This window comes from Colias philodice, chromosome 23 (genome assembly GCF_061535455.1).
Source record: "Colias philodice isolate Cphi_HAF_F1 chromosome 23, ilColPhil1 Martin Lab GWU primary, whole genome shotgun sequence".
NCBI classification, from domain to species: Eukaryota; Metazoa; Arthropoda; class Insecta; order Lepidoptera; family Pieridae; genus Colias; species Colias philodice.
Window position 1 is genome coordinate 1802214 of NC_143108.1, and position 18830 is coordinate 1821043.

Below are 18830 nucleotides of genomic sequence, written 5' to 3' on the forward strand. Positions count from 1 at the left end.
TACATACAATATGAAAAAACCGTAACAGAGAACAATGTATAATTCTAAATGTCAGCTAAAGTCACGCTAAGTTTCAATATTGCGTCTGCGAAGCTTACTTGACGTGTGGTGACACTTGCGAATGTAGTATAACCACACATTCTCATTTAGTTTAGATGTTAATCGAAATATACTTGACTTTTAGTATTATACGTTATTTTTGCTACAATTTCTGTCAACAGAATTCAGTTACGTTTTTCATGTCACATTGTTTTGTAATATTAGATTTCAACGCGTTACGAAGTTAGATGTTTAAAGAAAAATGTTATATTATTGTCATAATAATTAGTCTGTATGATATAAGACACGTGTGACGATGGATATATGTGTAGATATGTTTGTTACTCTTTCACGCAAATACTACTGAACAGATTACGATAAAATTTTGCACACATATAAAGGGTAACTTGGATTAACACATAGGATAGGTTTTATCCCGGAAATCCCACGGGAACAGGAAGTATGCGTATCTTTGAAAACGATACAAGATACAAGTATCCTTACTTATATGTAACAGCAAATACAAAATATCTGCAGTTAAACAATGTCACCCCTTAAATAATTTCAATAATGTCAAAACAAATAAATTAAACCAATACAAAGTATTATTAATCAATGAATCCGCTGGAGCGCTGCCAGTCGCATGATACAGATTATATTATCTGACTTTACCTATTACATAAACAATAGAATTGAATTTCCTCAATAAAGTAATTATAAGTTAATTTAACTTTTGAATAGAAGAATGTTAAGTATGAAAATTAGTTCATTAATTGGAGAATTTATTGTAATTACACATTCTTTGAGTTTTTAGAGAATGGTTTCTACAGGCCTACAAAAAACCTACAATCTATTCAATTTTGTTCTCTTAATATTATTAGTGATATTTCATTGTAATGAATTCGATAAAATCATCTGCATAGCAGCTGCATGTCAATGCATTTATTTGTGTTCGATTGTCTTTCTTTTACGTTGCAACGGAGCGATTTGTTTTTGGAGATAGTTAGGAGGCTAGAGAATAACCTTCTTACCACTGTGAAACAACTCGATCCCATGGGAATTTCCATATTATATTACACTAGCTTTCCGCCCGCGGCTTCGCCCGCGTTTTCAAAGAAAAACCCGTTCCCGTAGGATTTCCGGGATAAAACCTATCCTATGTCCTTTCTCGGGTATCAAAATATCTCTATACCAAATTTCATGTAAATTGGTTCAGTAGTTAAGGCGTGATTGAGTAACAGACAGACAGACAGACAGAGTTACTTTCGCATTTATAATATTAAAGTATGGATGAGCAACGCAGTGAACCAGTATCTCGGCTCATCACAAGACAATTCTAGCTGATTGGCAGAATAGTTAGAGTCTAGGGATACTAAACAAGGCACATGTGAACTATGAGCAACTACGAGCATCCAATTTGCTTCCTGCTGGGACTTAATCGTAATGACGGAGTAATAATAATTTAAGAGAGCACTGAGAGGCGATATTATCAAGATTAACACGTTTATAACAGTAGACATAGCCTTGCAAAAGTTCTGACTCTGCTACTAAAAGCACAACAGAACATAATGGAAATTTTAAATCTTATCTTATCTTATATATAAAATTCTCGTGTCACAATGTTAGTCTGCATACTCCTCCGAAACGGGTGGACCGATTCTCATGAAATTTTCTGTGCATATCGGGTAAGTCTGAGAATCGGCCAACATCTATTTTTCATATGTACCACGGGCGAAGCCGGGGCGGACCGCTAGTTGTATATAATAACTTTAAAATAATTTTTTACATTTAATTATTCTCAATTCTTATCTTGGCGAAGCTTGGATACAATATATTCTCCATCGAATTCGCTTATTAATATTTGTATACGTAGTATATTATTATTAGTCTGTGTATATTATTATTAGTCTGTGTTAATATTAGTGTTTTTTGAAATAGAAACAAATCTATCGATAGAAATAGCTAGGGTAAATCATAAATGAAGATCATTCAATGGTTATTTCAATTGATAATTTCTAATACAACATAATCATACAAATGTGTGTGTAAAACTGTATGCAGTGTTTTGTTAAATTGCACTAGCGAATATGGAAAATGTAAATCGATGGAAGGAAAGCATCAAAATTGATGTAAAACTTTTGGATTTAAATATGCAATGCATTATCTTTATGGAAACATGCATTAAATGTGACATGTTTGTTTGTTTATTAGTTAGTAGTAGAGGTATATAGATATGAAGACAAATATGAATGGAAGTTTTATCGTTTGCTTAACAAAAAGACATGCTACCTTTTATTTTATTGAAATTGTTGCTGTTTTGCCTGCAATGGCTGCTTTGGCAATAGCATTAATATTATGTTTTAAAAATGAAAATTTCTTTTTTAATCTATAACTTACCATAGGTATTGGAATTGGACTGAACTAATTAAATAATTTTGCGCTTTGAAACATACGACTCCTAGTTCATTGAAATGTTACATTTTTTAGGCCTTACCTTGCGTTTTATAGAGGACGCAATTTTATTTTTTTGATATGTAGGGGGGGTCAGTGTGAAGTTAAAACCAAGTTTGTAGGGTCGCCACCCTTGTCCCACGGCCGCCATCTTGAAAATAGCGGTTGAAATGGTTTTTACGATATATCTCTTAAACTATTTATCTGATAAAAAATATCATTTACATTATTTGTTGCAAATTAAATTCTCTACAAGTTTGGTGCAGTAACTTTTCGTCGTAGAACTATAAATAAAAAAATTATAAGCGAAAATGTTCAGAAATTATAGCTATTTATATTTTTCAATTAAACTTTTTTTATCAATTTACGAAGAAATGATATCAGACCATTTTTGTAGATTGTTTTTCGAGGAACAACTTTTATGTTAACTATGTACAACATTTTTATCATTATCATGTTACTTTGTTAATTATGTACAACATTTTTTAATTACGTCAATAACTAAGGTTTTACAGCGCTCTGAAGTGAGTACAAATGTAAAAAAGTAAAAAATGCAACCCCATGGACTATCCTAGTAAAGCTCAGAATAAGTGAGTGACAGTTTACAATTAAAAAAAAGAGCGTGGGTGCCAAATACATGTGTCGTGTGAAGTGAAACTTCTCTCGCAAGTTTCAAAGATACCAAAATCCATGACGTGACGGTATTGCCATGACGCGACCTTGAAATTTTACTTCAAGAAGTTTCTCTTAAAAAAAGGTACTAAATATATATTTTTAATAAAGAAAATGGTCCTAAAACCTTATTGACCCAAATGTGCCCACGGCAACGCCTTTGGCCATAAAATATTCACTTGTGAGCGCCCTGCATTTTGTCTGCCCCAGATCTTTTGCAATCTTGAGCCAAATTTCAAGACATCTTGAATACTTTGTTAATTAAACTATGCATGATTTATATCTGTTTGTTTCTTGATATAATTATGGGGAAGTCGATTTCCAAAGGAGTCTCACAAGAACAGAGAAAATGATGTAGATTTAATTTATCCCATTCAGCACACGGTAGGAACACGGCACTTCCTTTTTTTCTGTGGTGTAAAACTGTAATCATTAGTATTATAAAATATGTGAAACGGTGTTCTTTCTGTCACGCCGTAACGTAGCCATTGTATAATTTGATTTTTATGTTCAAAAATAGTTTTCTAACTAGAGAGGCTAGAGATTACAATGACAATATTAAAGTTTATCATATTATATTCTACTGAGACGATATACCACGAACTCAACAGTTTGTATATAAATTTCTGCCAAATTGGCTTGTTAATTGAACTCGAAAGAGAAACGAACATCTTCAAATTTTTTAGTTTCTTATAGGTATTAGAATGGTAGGAAAGTTAAACTCAGTCGTCAAATTTTTTAATGTTTTATAAACTAAAATAACAATTAAGTTACCTACCTATCACAAAATTTTAAAGTTAGGGAACTAAAATTCTTTGAATAAGGCACATTGCTATAGTAAGTACTTAATATTTATAGATATTAATAATTTTTTACTCATAACTAGCTTCTCCAAGAAAAAATAGAAAATATTTCAAAATACATATAATGCTGTTTTAAATTAGCTGTTCGTTTAAAGTATCTAATTCTACACCGAAAGCGCTAAACCGATATATTTTAATTAGTAAGATGAAAAGCTGACCTGAAAAACGAAATTATATTTTATATAACAGGGAAACGTATGTAAATATCCAACTCAGGAATTCTAAGACGTAAAAATAAATATTGCGTATTTATCTAACATCAAAGAGCATTGGATATAAAAGCGCGAGGAGAAATACAAAAAGTAACTTAAAATTAAATTAAATTAACAATTTTAGGCTGAACAATTTTAAATGGTATTTTATCAAATTAACCTTTTACTTGTATACGTAGTATATTATTATTAGTATGTGCTTTTACTATCCCTTTAGAGTACGAACAATGAATACATAATAATTCTGTAACGCAGTGCCACAGATAATATAATAATATTATAGAGCTTGTTAATGCTACGAAAATATAGTCAATACTTGGAATTTTTACTAAAATTAATGACTAGGTACGTCTCTAATCTCTATAGCGCCATGCGAAATTATTTTTTTTATAAAACTAGCTGTGACTCACGGTTTTACCCGCATTGCTCCGCGTCTATATTCAGCCGATGTTCTTTAGCCTTCCACGATAAATATACTGAAATAATTTTCTAACCCTGTCCCCGTGATTAGTGCATTCATCCAAACAAACCAACTTTTCAGCTCTATATGAATAGATACGACTGCTTCTATTCACAAAAATACTTATTGATAAATGTTTTGAATTTTATTTTGCACACAAATATCTAACTGAACCAACAGTTAAAAATACATTCTTCCAATTTGTCCCCAAAATAACCGATCATTATCCCGTAATCTCCAGTTTCCACACAATCTGTTAGATAACCTTCGATTTATGATGACGAGATATTTTATGGACTGTTTCCACAATGGGCAGTGTTGGGCGAGTAGAGGCCATTATAGTGTAGAGGGCCAATGGGTATGATCGGCCGTCATTGTAGATGTTTATTCATAATCGCCGTAATGACGGCAAACATTGTGAAGATTAATGTAGCTTGAATAAAATGACCAAATGTCTCTGACACGGTGCCCTGTGTCGAATTTGATAAAGTTTAAGTCGATCTGCCAATCAATAAAATAATTTATACATAGATAATGAGTTAATTTATTGAATGGTAGATAAGGGACGTAAATAATATTATATTGTAAGTGGGTTAAATTTATTTGCTTGCTTAAAATTATTTTTGTAATATACACCTTGATTATTTTTTACATATAAAAAATTTAATGCTAATGTTTGTTTAAACTTTAAATATATTATTACAATTTAAAAAAAATAAAATGATACCTCAAACTGTTTGTTATGCCAAAAGATAATTTTGTAGTAATGTAATTCGTGGCTTATTCATATTAGTAAAATCTACATTTTATTGTTATAATAAAGTTTATACGTACGTTTTATAATCAACTAGATTTCCGCCCGCGGCTTCGCCCGCGTTTTCAAAGGAAAACCCGCATAGTTCCCGTTCCCGTGGGAATTCCGGGATAAAACCTATCCTATGTGTTAATCCAAGTTACCCTCTATATGTGTGCTAAATTTCATTGTAATCGGTTCAGTAGTTTTTACGTGAAAGAGTAACAAACATCCATACATCCATACATCCATACATCCATACATTTATACATCCATAAATCCTTACAAACTTTCGCCTTTATAATAGTATTAAGATATTAAAACAATACAAATTTCTCTTTTCAAACTTTAAAATCAGAAATGTAAGAACGAACGTTGATTAAATTTTCAAGCAAACAAGACAACTTTATTCTTGTAAAATATATTGTGTACGTCTACACATTTTGTTTATGTGGTTATCCAATGTCGGTAAAAGGTAAAATAGCTTAGATGAGGTTAGTCAAGTTACTTACAAAACCGAGTTTTCCGAGATACATATATTATTATAAAATTTGGTAATGTTTCGTACATATTTCGTACATATATTCATCATTTCATTTTCCTGTGGTTTTTAGGAAAATGTTGGAATCCGTTTAAGTATTTAATTTATAAATTTAAAAACCTTAAATCAAAGCTCTAGATGAAATTCAAAAAACATTGCGCATTTTGAATTGCGTTGAATCTTTAGATTACGTTTATAATTAAATTGTTATATCTCAAAAATCCAATAAGCTTAATTTGAACATATTAACATTATTTGTCAAACTTTACAGTATTTTTTTTTAATTATAACTTGATGTTTAATATTTTATCCAACTAGTATCTACCTACTAGGAAATATTAACTTTCCACTATTTAGAAACCTGGAATATTTTAAAATTAAAATAATAGATTTGAATAAGGGAGCGTCCATAAATTACGTGAGGTGTTTTTGTCCATTTTTTGACCCTCCCTCCCCCTCTGGTGAGATATCATGAGATTTTATTGAACCCCCTCCCCCATCCCCCCATCTCACGTGAGATTTTTCAAAATGTGGGTTTCTTATGGTCATTGTAAAAAGAAAAAAAAATTGCTTCGTGCTTTTGTTTACGACTAGTTCAAAATAGTACATAATTAATATTGCTGAAAGTTATAATAAGTGTTAAAATCTTATTATTAAGCATGTTATTTGGATTAAATGTACCAAAAGAGTATAATTTGTTTTGTTTCAATTTAAAAAAAAATTGCGTGATATTTGCCGACACCCCCCCTCTCCCCAACGTAAGGTTAGATGAGATTTTACTCGACCCCCTCCCCCCCTAAAACAACTCACGTAATTTATGGACGCCCCCTAATTAATGAATAAGTGAAGTCCCATGTCCCCTAGTGGGGTAAGGGGCAGATGTATTACACATCTGTTTCAATGATCGATTTTCTTTAGGGACAAGTAGGTGATCAGCCTTCTGTGCCCTGCCAGACCGAGACATTTTTTTTTCTTCGTCTCCACCGGGAATCGAACCCAGGCCCCTCGGAGCTACGCTCACGCGTCAACCACTGTACCAAGGAGGCGGTAAGTAATGAATAGGTAGGTACTTAATTAAATAGTACATATAGATAGTAATTTAATTTAATATTAACTACACTGGAAAAAAGCAAATAAGTATAATTAAATCATTTATAGTATCAAATAAATTATTTAGCTTTTCGCCAAATATAATAAAATTAAGTAATAAAATTTATTTTCCGACAATCCAGGCACATAGAGCTAGTCTAATCGGTATAGGTAGGTATAATAGTAAAACCCGACCTATATACATATTATTTAGGGATAAACTATAATATAATTCTAGTATTTAGATAAAATCTCGTATATTTTTCTAGTTTATATATTTGTTTTTCTATACTTCAATAATTTATTAGCTGTTTCATATAATATTTTAATTATTCATATCCGCAATCTTTACTAGTGCATTCCTATCACGTAATCTATATGCGTTTTTACTATATAATTATAATAATTATAAATAGGGGAAAAAAACATAGCATGTGGCAATAATTATCTCGTACTTGAAATTATTTTTTTAAAAGAAAACATCCTGTACATAATATTAAAAAGCTTAAAAGTGAATCAAAAAGATGCCATAAACAGCTTACCAATAATAACGTCGGCTAACGTACAACAAAGCACACACCCAAAAACCAACTTTCGAACTTTTAAAGTTGCGCAAAACACGATATGAAATCCCGTATAACTTACACACGTCCGTTCACGACGACGGTCTCAACACCACTGAAGGCTTACTGAAACGACCACAGTGGATAAACCATGTACCAATATATCTTGGCCTCTGCATCATGCCAATCATTCATTTGCAAATTAATATCTTTACTTAGAATAAAATCGTAGTCAATACTGTACATTGTTACAAATACATATAGTTTTTAGAAATTATGTAGGTATGTCCGGGCTACAAAAAACACTGCATGGATTTACTTCAAATTTACTGCAAAATGCTTTAATGAATATAGTAGAGTATATAATATAAAAATTGTTAACAATTATTTTATAAGGTACCGCCAAGTAAAAAAAAGACATTCCTAGAACTTGAATAAACGCTACGAAGTCGGGTCATTTTATCATTGGGTCAGCTATTCGATACATAATACTATTACAGACCCTTAACTGAGTGGGTATTCAGTATCGAATTTCCGTCCACACATGTCTTTAAGGGTCCAGTTATACATATATTTAGCGGCGTTGAGCAGGACGCGTCAGGACATCGAAAAAGCGTAATACCATTCCAAAATATCAAACATGCTGAACGTTAATAATCAAGTTGTCACTTCTGCCGGCACTCCCGGAGTGCAACCCGTCTTTTTTTTTAATAGATAGAGTGATTCAAGAGGAAGGTTTAAGTATATAATTTATTAGGTTTCAGACAAAGCGGGCGAAGCCATATAATACATATATACATATAATAATGAATCCCTATTTCCCTTGGTCACGGTATCACGCGTAAACGGGTGGACCGATTTCGATATTTCTTTTTTTATAATATTCCTTGAAGTACGAGGATAATATAAAGTATATCATTGTGAAAAGAATTTCAGTTCCTATTTAGAACTTCCTTTGTTGACTTTATATTTTGTATAATGTAATTTATTAGTTGATTCAAAAATATTACATTTTATTAATATTAAAACTGCTTTGTTGTTGCACTTCATTCATTTTTTTTTAATAAAAGTAAATGCACGAATACAATAAATTCTCTTTTTATTATCCGGAAGGTATTTTATCAATAATTCTGTAATGTAATATCTTTTTTTACAGGCAAAAACAAATTTATAATTTATCTTATATATAAAAATGAATCGCAAAATGTGTTGGTAAGCGCATAACTCGAGAACGGCTGAACCGATTTCGATAATTCTTTTTTTATTATATTCCTTGAAGTACGAGGATGGTTCTAATGTAGAGAAAACGTAAACATGTACCACGGGCGAAGCCGGGGCGGACCGCTAGTATCTAATAAAAGTATGGGTTCCTATAAAATATTAGATTTAGTAAAATATGATATTTAGTAGTATGTAATAAATCATTGAAATATAAATTTTTAATGTGTAGATAAATGTAGTAAACAATGTAACATTAACAAAATTTCATTAAATAAAATAATTTGCTTGCTTAGCTAGTTTCAGTCTATATTAATATCTATTATAAAGAGGAAACCTTTGTATTTTTGTATGTTTGTATTGAATAGGCTCAAAAACTACTGGACCGATTTCAAAATGTATTTTACCATAACTTAGAGGGATTCTTCCGAATCCGTATAGGCTATATTATATCCCGGAAAACGTAAATATGTACCACGGGCGAAGCCGGGGCGGACCGCTAGTATCAATAAACACAACGTAGAGGATCAGTTGTAATTATTATTTTAATATTAGATACCTAAACTAATTACCGCTGTATCTAAATAAGGATTACGTACAACGTTTAATTAATACCTGGCTTAGAGCTTAGCCTTAACTAGTTTCTTGATACGGATTTACTTGTTTTAAACCATTTTAGTTCATTGATAGTGGTTAACTTGGTTATTTAGGAACAATTTAGGATAGTAATATTATTATTTTTTCGTTTACAAGTAAGTAGTTCGTATAATTCTTCTCGAAGTCTGCAGTCTATCATTAATAATTAATTTAATTGAGTTCTTCTTCTTTATTGAAGAGAGACAAAGGAGAATAAGAATATTTCACAAAATAGGTAATGTACTGTATACAGGTATACCTACTCGAATTTTCTTTGAGTTCATAGAAATAAACGCAAAATTTCTCGTTTATTTTAAGTCTTTCACTGAAAAGGTAAAGAGACTCTACGTACACCGAAATTTGCGATAGCGCTGTGTGTTAAGGCTTATACATGCGCTAATAACCTTGACCATACTAGACGGATCTCAAACCTCTCCCGCTGCACCTTCTTTTTTCCTCGCATTTTGTATTTAAAAAGATACCAATCAGTGAAACAAAAAATCCTCGTCAGGGACTGTTGTGTAACTGATAATTTATTAAACATAAAATTTTCAGAGCTCTAAGTCAGCAGGTTACGAAGTTTATAGAGTATTTGCGGAAAAATCGATGACCACGGCACATTTTTTTTCTAGAAATCTATTAACTTTGGAAAAAATTCCTCGCGAGCAATTAAAGATCAAAGACCATCCTATTTTATATATTTTTTCCGGTATTGTGCTTTATGTTGTACCAGACTTTATAGAGGTTGAACATAGTCGAAATTGCCGGGTAACGCCTTAAAAGTTTAAAACATAGGTACTTTTTAAAACATAAAAGTCTATAATAATTGGGGAATATTTAATTTCATGTTGTGAGTCTGCAGAATATTCTAGACTAGCTGTGCCCCGCGGTTTCACCCGCATTGCTCTGCTCCTGTTGGTCTTAGGGTGATGATATTATATAGCCTATAACCTTCCTCGATAAATGAGCTATCTAACAGCAAGAATTTTTCAAATCAGACCAGTAGTTCCTGAGATAAGCGCGTTCAAACAAACAAACTGTTCAGCTTTATAATAGTTGTATAGATATCGATACAATTAGTATTAAAAGTGAAGTAGCCTCTTATTGTAAAATTAAAATTTTCTTACAGACAAGTTACAGGTCTTAATTTTAAAGGTTTGTCTCCACGAATTGAACGAGTAGGTACTAATAAAGCGGTCAGCTAGAAGCCACAGTAAAACAATATCATCAATTCAACTCAGATAAATCAAACAGTATACTAAAGACCCTTTCAAAGGTTACTACGTGATCTGGATTGATGTAGCGGGAAATAATAGCCAACAACAAACATTAGCCTATCCACTATATATTTGGTATAGATAATATAATAGTTACTATACTTTAGGAGTATGGAAAAATAGGGTTATTTTATGTCCAATATCATTATTTACACTGTCAAGCTATTGGAGGATTACAAGCCTTTTTTTTTTGATTCGGCAAGTATTACTTTGTCTTTTGAAGTGAAACTTCTTTTAGTCCGGGATACATCGCCCATTTTTGCAAGTGATTACTATCAAGCTAATTTTTCGTGAGTAGCTTTATTTTGATGAGATGCCCAATAATTTCATGTACGAAACTCTCGATTGTGGTAACAAGGATAAAAAATTTTGATTTGACGGTTCTCAAATATTTATTACGCAATTTGTAGGACAATATGTCTGTTGAATTATATGAGTATTAAATAAGTGAAAATAAAAAAAATCTGCTGGTTAGTAATCATTTATGATGACTTCGTTATCGATACACATTGGAAAGGGGGACTCTTTGATCAAACCATAGATTTTGTAGGACAAATATTTTTTCGAATAATTTAGATAATTATCTTTAGATTGAACAAAAAAAACATTCAGTTAGTAATTAATATTTGAGAACCATCAAATCAAAATATTTTATCCTTGTTTCCTCTGGTAGCTACCACAATCGAGAGTTTAGTACATGAAATTATTGGGCATCTCATCAAAATAAAGCTACTCACGAAAAATTAGCTTGATAGTAATCACTTGCAAAAATGGGCGATGTATCCCGGACTATTTAGGTGTATTGCGGGTAAAATTTCAAGGCAATTCACGTCACGTCATAGAGTAAGGCGGCGATTTTGGTATGTTTGAATCTTGCCAAAGAAGTTTCATTTCTGACATGTGTGCTCGGCACACACGGTCTTTGCGTTTATATAATTAGAAAGGTACTAGTTTATATTCTAAAAACCTTCTTCTTGAATCACTCTCTTTTAAAAAAACCCCTCATCAGAATCCGTTTCGTAGTTTTAAAGATTTTAGCATACATAGGGACGGGCAGACAGCATCAGCAACTTTTTATACTACGTACCTATTGATAATACGTTATTAAATATATTAGGTATTTGATTGATTAATGTTAGGAATAGGTACATAACCTAATATGCGTAAATCATGTTTCAAAGTTCACTAGTAATTAGACCACATACACCTGAAACCACGATACAATATTATTATTACCATATTACTATTACACAGGGTTGCAAAAAAAACAGTAAATTATGAGAAAAAACATGTTTTTTTTGTTTTTTTGGTTTTGTTTAACGTTTTATGTTTAATTCAATGTTTTTTCTTTGTACTTTTACTGTGTTTTATTCATGTTTAAAACATTGATTAATATGTTTTAATCACCCATAGGCTTTATGTTCGGTGTTCGGTGTTCGGTGTTCGGTGTTCGGTGTTCGGTGTTCGGTGTTCGGTGTTCGGTGTTCGGTGTTCGGTGTTTGTGTTTGTGTTTGTGACATTACAAGTACAACAATTAAATCATTTAATAATTGTAATATTAATAATTAATTATTGAGTAATATTACGGATGTGGAGAAGCTGACGAAGCGCGTATTGAATTTTTTTTACCAGTTCACTAGTAGTTTTTTAGTTATATCGTAACAAACAAAAACTTGTTTTTCATTGGATTTGACTTAACAATTAAATTACCGTCATATTTGTTGTTGTAACCCGAAAAAATTACCTAAGCTTTTACAAATATTTTTATTATTATTAGCTTTCCCGAAAACCCGTATAGTTCCTGTTCTCGTGGGATTTCCGGGATAAAACCTCCTATGTGTTAATCCAAGTTACCCTCTATATGTGTGCTAAATTTCATTATAATCGGTTTAGTAGTATTTGCGTAAAATAGTAACAAACACACACACACACATCCTCACAAACTTCCGCATCATCACTACATAGTATAGTATCACTACATACACAGACTAATAATAATATACTGCTACATAGTATAAAACAAAGTCGCTTTCCCTGTCCCTATGTCCCTATGTCCCTATGTCCCTTTGTACGCTTAAATCTTTGAAACTACGCAACGGATTTTGATGCGGTTTTTTTTAATAGATAGAGTGATTCAAGAGGAAGGTTTATATGTATAATAAGTGCCATTAAGTAGTGGAGAAGTACTGTTATTTTTGAGGTTTCTAATGTGATGTCGTAAAAAATTACATTTATTCCGCTTACATTGCAAACGCAGGCTGAACCCTACGAGTTTTATCAAAATAATGTACTAAGTATTATACACATTGAAAAGGTCTACAGAAAAGTCCGCGATGGTATATGTCTATCTCTTATGGATAACCCACAATAACTTTTTTTTGTCATTTACTTTTTACGACAAATAATGGTTAATTTTCGATGCGATTTTAACCAATACAGCATTAATCCTTAACCAATTAAATACCTTGAATACATTGTTCATTTAATATAGATCTATATGGCCCTTTACACCGTATGATTTAAGTGAATATTTTCGAAGATATTACAGATTTAAAAATTGCGGAACGTAGCGTTTGCAGCGGTTCCGGCCGGCCGCCCGGCTATCTATTTTATATACTTACCCGTGCGAAGCCGGAGCGGGCCGCTATGTTTTTATATACAACTATATTGTATACAAGTGTATTTAGTATAAGCATTGCACCCGTGCGAAGCCGGGGCGGGTCGCTAGTTTATAATATTAGAAGGATGTGGTTGTTACTATGAAGTCCCTAGGTAAACCAAGCAATATGTTAAGCCATTATTGATAGCTTATGGATTATTAACTTCGATGTTTATTGGCTTGCGTGTTTATAGGTTGGTCGTAAATTTAGCATAAGCCTTTACTAATAGCCATATAGACTTATGTGTTTTAAATGATTTTACCTATTGCCTGTCACCTGTGAACCAAAATATGAACTTCACTATCATACTAATGTGAGGATGTGTATGTGTGTGTTTGTTACTCTTTCACGCAAATACTACAAAACCGATTACAATGCGCTCACATGGTGTCAATGTGGTGTCCACTGAAAATCAGTGGAGAATCTAAGTGTCGTATATGTCCTTAGATTCTCAAAGCACTGAGTGGATATTATCCATTTTGTGCCGTTGTAACTAGTTATAAGTTAATTTTATTTATTTTTTATGTATTAATGTGCATCGGTAATTCGGTACAAATAAATGTATTTTCTTTCTTTCTTTCTTTCACACATATAGAGGGTAACTTAGAATAATACATAGGATAGGTTTATCCCGGAAACCCCTGGGGAACGGGAACTATGCGGGATTTTCTTTGAAAACGCGGGCGAAGCCGCAGGCGGAAAGCTAGTAAGAAGATAAATGTCTTACAACACCTTCACATAGATTAGCTTTGTGAATGTTGGGTTGTGGTGACCATCAGACGATCTATTAGCTTGTTTATTCGCTCTAATTAAAAAAAAACTAGATGCCACACTTTCTTCAAAGAATCATTAGCTAATATATTGTGTTTGTTTGTCTTTTTTTTACTTCGTAATGTCTGTCAGTGAAAGTACCGTCAAAATCGGTTCAGCCGGCACTTTCCTTTGACTACACAGTACACAGGCCACGGACTATAATATGTAGATAATACGCGGGCGAAGCCACGGCTGATAACACAGGCTGATAAGCTAGTTTTAAATGTCAAAGAGACATTCTTATGACTCATCTTAATAGGAAGATTGTATTTGTGATACTGAAAGAGAAATATTTTCACCGTTATAATTTCAAAATAGGTTTTCTATAAATTCTATCCAGAACTTGGCGCTGAATCGCGAAACTTTTATTACCTGAAGGTAACAAACAACTAACAAGAATGAATGGTTTTACGGCCGTTAACTGCATTTTAATGGAGAGTAGAGATGTCGTATCTAAATTATAAATCGAAAACGAAATGTAGTTTCGTAGGTTTGTTTTTTTAATTTTGAATTATTTCATAGTATCAAGCTAGTATCACAGCTAGTATAGTGTATATAACAAGTTTAAAAACGTAATAGTTCTTATTACAAGAATAGCTAATCACTACATAGTATAAAACAAAGTCGCTTTCTCTGTCCCTATTTCCCTATGTCCCTATGTCCCTTTGTACGCTTAAAAATCTTTGAAACTACGCAACGGATTTTGATGCCGTTTTTGAAGTGAAAACTTCTTTAGCGGCGTTGAGCACTTTTTCTATAATGGGTATAAAATCTTAAACTCGCGTCAGGACACGTGACCTGATCAAAAAAGCGTAAGACGGATGGATATCAAACATGCTCAACGTTAATAATGAAGTTTTCACTTCTGCCGGCACTCCCGGAGTGCAACCCGTCTTTTTTTTTAATAGATAGAGTGATTCAAGAGGAAGGTTTATATGTATAATAACATCCATTAAATAATGGAGAAGTACTGTTATTTTTGAGGTTTCTAATGTGATGTCGTAAATAATTACATTTTTTCCGCTTACATTGCAAACGCAGGCTGATCCCAACGAGTTTTATCAAAATAATGTACTAAGTATTGTACACATTGAAAAGGTCTACAGAAAAGTCCAAAGTGATGGTATATGTCTATCTCTTATGGATAACCCACAATAACCTTTTTTTGTCATTAATTTTTACGACAAATAATGGTTAATTTTCGAAGGGATTTTAACCAATACAGCATTAATCCTTAACCAATTAAATACCTTGAATACATTGTTCATTTAATATAGATCTATATGGCCCCTTACACTGTATGCTTTAAGTGAATATTTTCGAAGATATTACAGATTTAAAAATTGCGGGACGTAGCATTTGCGGCGGCACCGGCCGGCCGCCATTGCACCCGTGCGAAGCCGGGCGGGTCGCTAGTATGAAATAAAAATAATTTTAGTACGATTTTTCATATTTTATTCATAAATTATTTTAAATTGGAAAATGGTAGATTTGTAAAAGTATTTCATATAACAAAAGGAAAATAATTCATTACTCCATAACTTTTTTAGTTCTTTATAATTTTAATGGGAAAATAATTGAAAATCCGCCATAAACTTGACATGCAACGTTGTCATGATAAGAACTAAATGAAAATATGTTTTGTGTGTTTTTTGTTTCAGTTTTGGTAAGTGTATTTTAGTTTTGTCGAAAATTTTGTGTTAGAATTATTACATACCCAATTACTAATAGAATTACTATTTTAGTAATCTTGTCAAATCCCAATAAGCACATTTTTTCAAGGATTGTTGTTGCCTGTCAGTTCATTATTAAAAAATATTATATTGAGGTCATATTATATTTTGTATGTTATTACATAACTAGCAATATTCGTCTCCACCGATAATATATTTTTTATTCTGTGTTAGATTTTCCGGCTACCCTCATTAAGTATTTGTGAATACAGTCATCCATCAAGTAAGTTTTATTGTAAATACTAATTTACATTTTAATAAAAATAATGAATCTATTTAAGCAAAATAATTATTGTTTAACATTTTATAAACATGAGAGGTTTTTGGAATATTATTGTGATTACGCGAAAGAAACAAGAAACCGACGTTTTATTTTTTTTGTAAAAAATATAAGCAATTTTTTATCAAAACAGGTTTAACGGAGGAAGGCAAACCAATCTTACGGGATGAAGAGAAAGCAAATAACGAATCAGGTAAAATTCTTATCTACTATATAAAAATAAGTCGGGTTTTCCTTCCTAACGCCTATAACTCCAGAACGCACGAACCGATTTCCACGGTTTTGCATTCGTTGGAAAGGTCTCGGGCTCCGTGAGGTTTATAGCAAAGAAAAGGTGTCTCTGGTGGCGAAACGGAGTTCGCCGGGTTTGCTAGTCTAATATATACGCATAAATTGTGTTAAGTAATAAAAGCATGTTATGGTTATCTGTTAATTATGTAATATGTCATGGCTTTTCATTGACACAACGCATCGCGGTGCAATAGTAGGTATGTCAATCGTAATGTACAAAGATGAAGATAAATTAGTTACGTACGTTGTTGAAAGGCTTTTCCTGCGAGCGTCAAAATGTGGCTAGTTAGCCGGAATTTTCTTTTGTCACTTTTTTGACGATAATCGAATCCGTGTCATGAATGTGCCGTTTTGAAGATCGTTGTTGTTGTGTTACATCTTTTTACTTACAAAAGCATTTATATCGGCCACGACACGACTTTTGCTATGTGGTCTTTCTATGTCACATGACGTCGTGAGTGTTTTCACCATAACACGAATTTCTAGTCTGTGACCACGACGCGTTGTGAGATGGTTGTGAGCTTCTTTTTCGCTCGTCAAAAAATTGACAAAAATAATGAGCCTTTTCAGTCTTTGAACTTAAGTTATAGATAAGAAAAATCGTGTTAGTTACACTGCTTACAATAACGACTGAACAGATTTTAATGATGTTTGGTTTGTAATCCGGTCAATCTAAACATCCCGTGATACATTAATTCCCAACAAGCTGAAATTCAGTAAAGTTGTTCAAAAAACAATCATAACATTTAGAAATTACCAATCATTGCAATGCATGGAACAAATTAATTTATTCAAGGTCAAAGGTAAAAAAAATAGTTTTTCGCGATTTTCAGGGAAACTGTAATCTTTGTAGGAAAAATATCAGATAAAATTATCTACAAAAAACGTATTAATATTTTTTTCAGTGTGGAAATTTTTCTGTTAAAAAGGTTTAAAATTTAATATCAATAGAATATATTATTATTCATATTTTCCGACTCAGTCATAAGTTTCCGTAGTGTAGCGGTTATCACGTGTGCTTCACACGCACAAGGTCCCCGGTTCGATCCCGGGCGGAAACAATATTTTTTAATTATTTTTTGCAGTTAATCTATTTCAAGGGTATCTGCTTTTTATGGTTGCAATTTAATCTATTTCAACATAATATACAGTGTTTTGTATGAATTAAAGATTATCTTTAACTGCTAGCTTTCAAAGTACATTTCCCTGGGGGTGAGATTTTTGACCGTGATAAAACGAATGCATGTGCGATAATATCATATAATAAAATTGCTCCATTAGTCCATTGCGACGTGAAAGAGAGACAAACAAACGTACTTTCGCATTTTGAAGTGAAACTTCTTTACGCGCGTTGAGTATAAAGTTTCAAAGTCGCGTCAAGGCAATACCGTTACGTCACGAAGTAAGGAGACTATTTTGCTATCCATGAATCTTGCCAAAAAAGTTTCACTTCTGACACGTGTGCTCGTCACACACGCTCTTTTTTTATTAGCGCTTATATTATACTAGCGGTCCGCCCCGGCTTCGCCCGTGGTACCTACATGTTTAAACTATCCTATTTCTCAAGTTGGATCGAACTGCACATGGTGTGCAAATTTTATTATAATCGGTTAAGTGGTTTAGGAGTCCATTGAGGACAAACATTGTGACACGAGATTTATATAATATATAATTTTATATATATATATACATAATTTATATATATATATATATATATATATATATATATATATATATATATATATATATATATATATATATATATATTAGAGAAGATACGTATAACAGTATTATAAAACAAAACATTTTTTTTATTATAGATAAAATAACAAAAGGCATCGATGTGGAACCTTCTTGGCTAACGAATCTTCGGGAATATGTGGAAGAAGTTGTCAAGAAATATGGTTATAAGGACGCGAAGCCATACATACAAAAATATGTTGAAGGTAATGATTTTAAATTTAAACATGGATGAAAAAATACCATATAACAAAATGATATTAGTAAATATACTTAAAATTATGTATTTTTAGGAAACTTGTAACTATTGCGATTATATAAATGTATTCGAATTTGAAAAGAATATCCTTGTTATATTTTTCATTTAAAATTTTACAGATTTAGAAAGAAATTCCAGCATATTACTACACGTAAAAGGCAAGTGTTATTTATAAATAGCAGTTATTTAAAATTTATAGTAACTACATAAGAAAGAAATAATTGTTATAAATATATTAAT

General features: G+C 32.0%; 1 protein-coding gene, 1 long non-coding RNA gene and 1 other non-coding gene across 3 annotated transcripts in view; 2 read left to right on the forward strand and 1 right to left on the reverse strand.

The window, feature by feature from the left end:
- LOC149477874 (uncharacterized) overlaps nucleotides 1-7794 on the reverse strand; it is a 52007-nt gene extending 44213 nt beyond the window's left edge. The window contains exon 1 of the mRNA XM_089709806.1: nucleotides 7663-7794. The gene's annotated coding sequence lies outside the window, so the exon portion shown is untranslated. The remainder of the gene's footprint in view (nucleotides 1-7662) is intronic.
- LOC149477868 (uncharacterized) overlaps nucleotides 1-18830 on the forward strand; it is a 395772-nt gene that overhangs the window by 280359 nt on the left and 96583 nt on the right. The window lies entirely within an intron of this gene.
- Nucleotides 17580-17652, forward strand: TRNAV-CAC (transfer RNA valine (anticodon CAC)). Its single transcript has one exon. It is a non-coding gene; the product is annotated as a tRNA-Val (tRNA).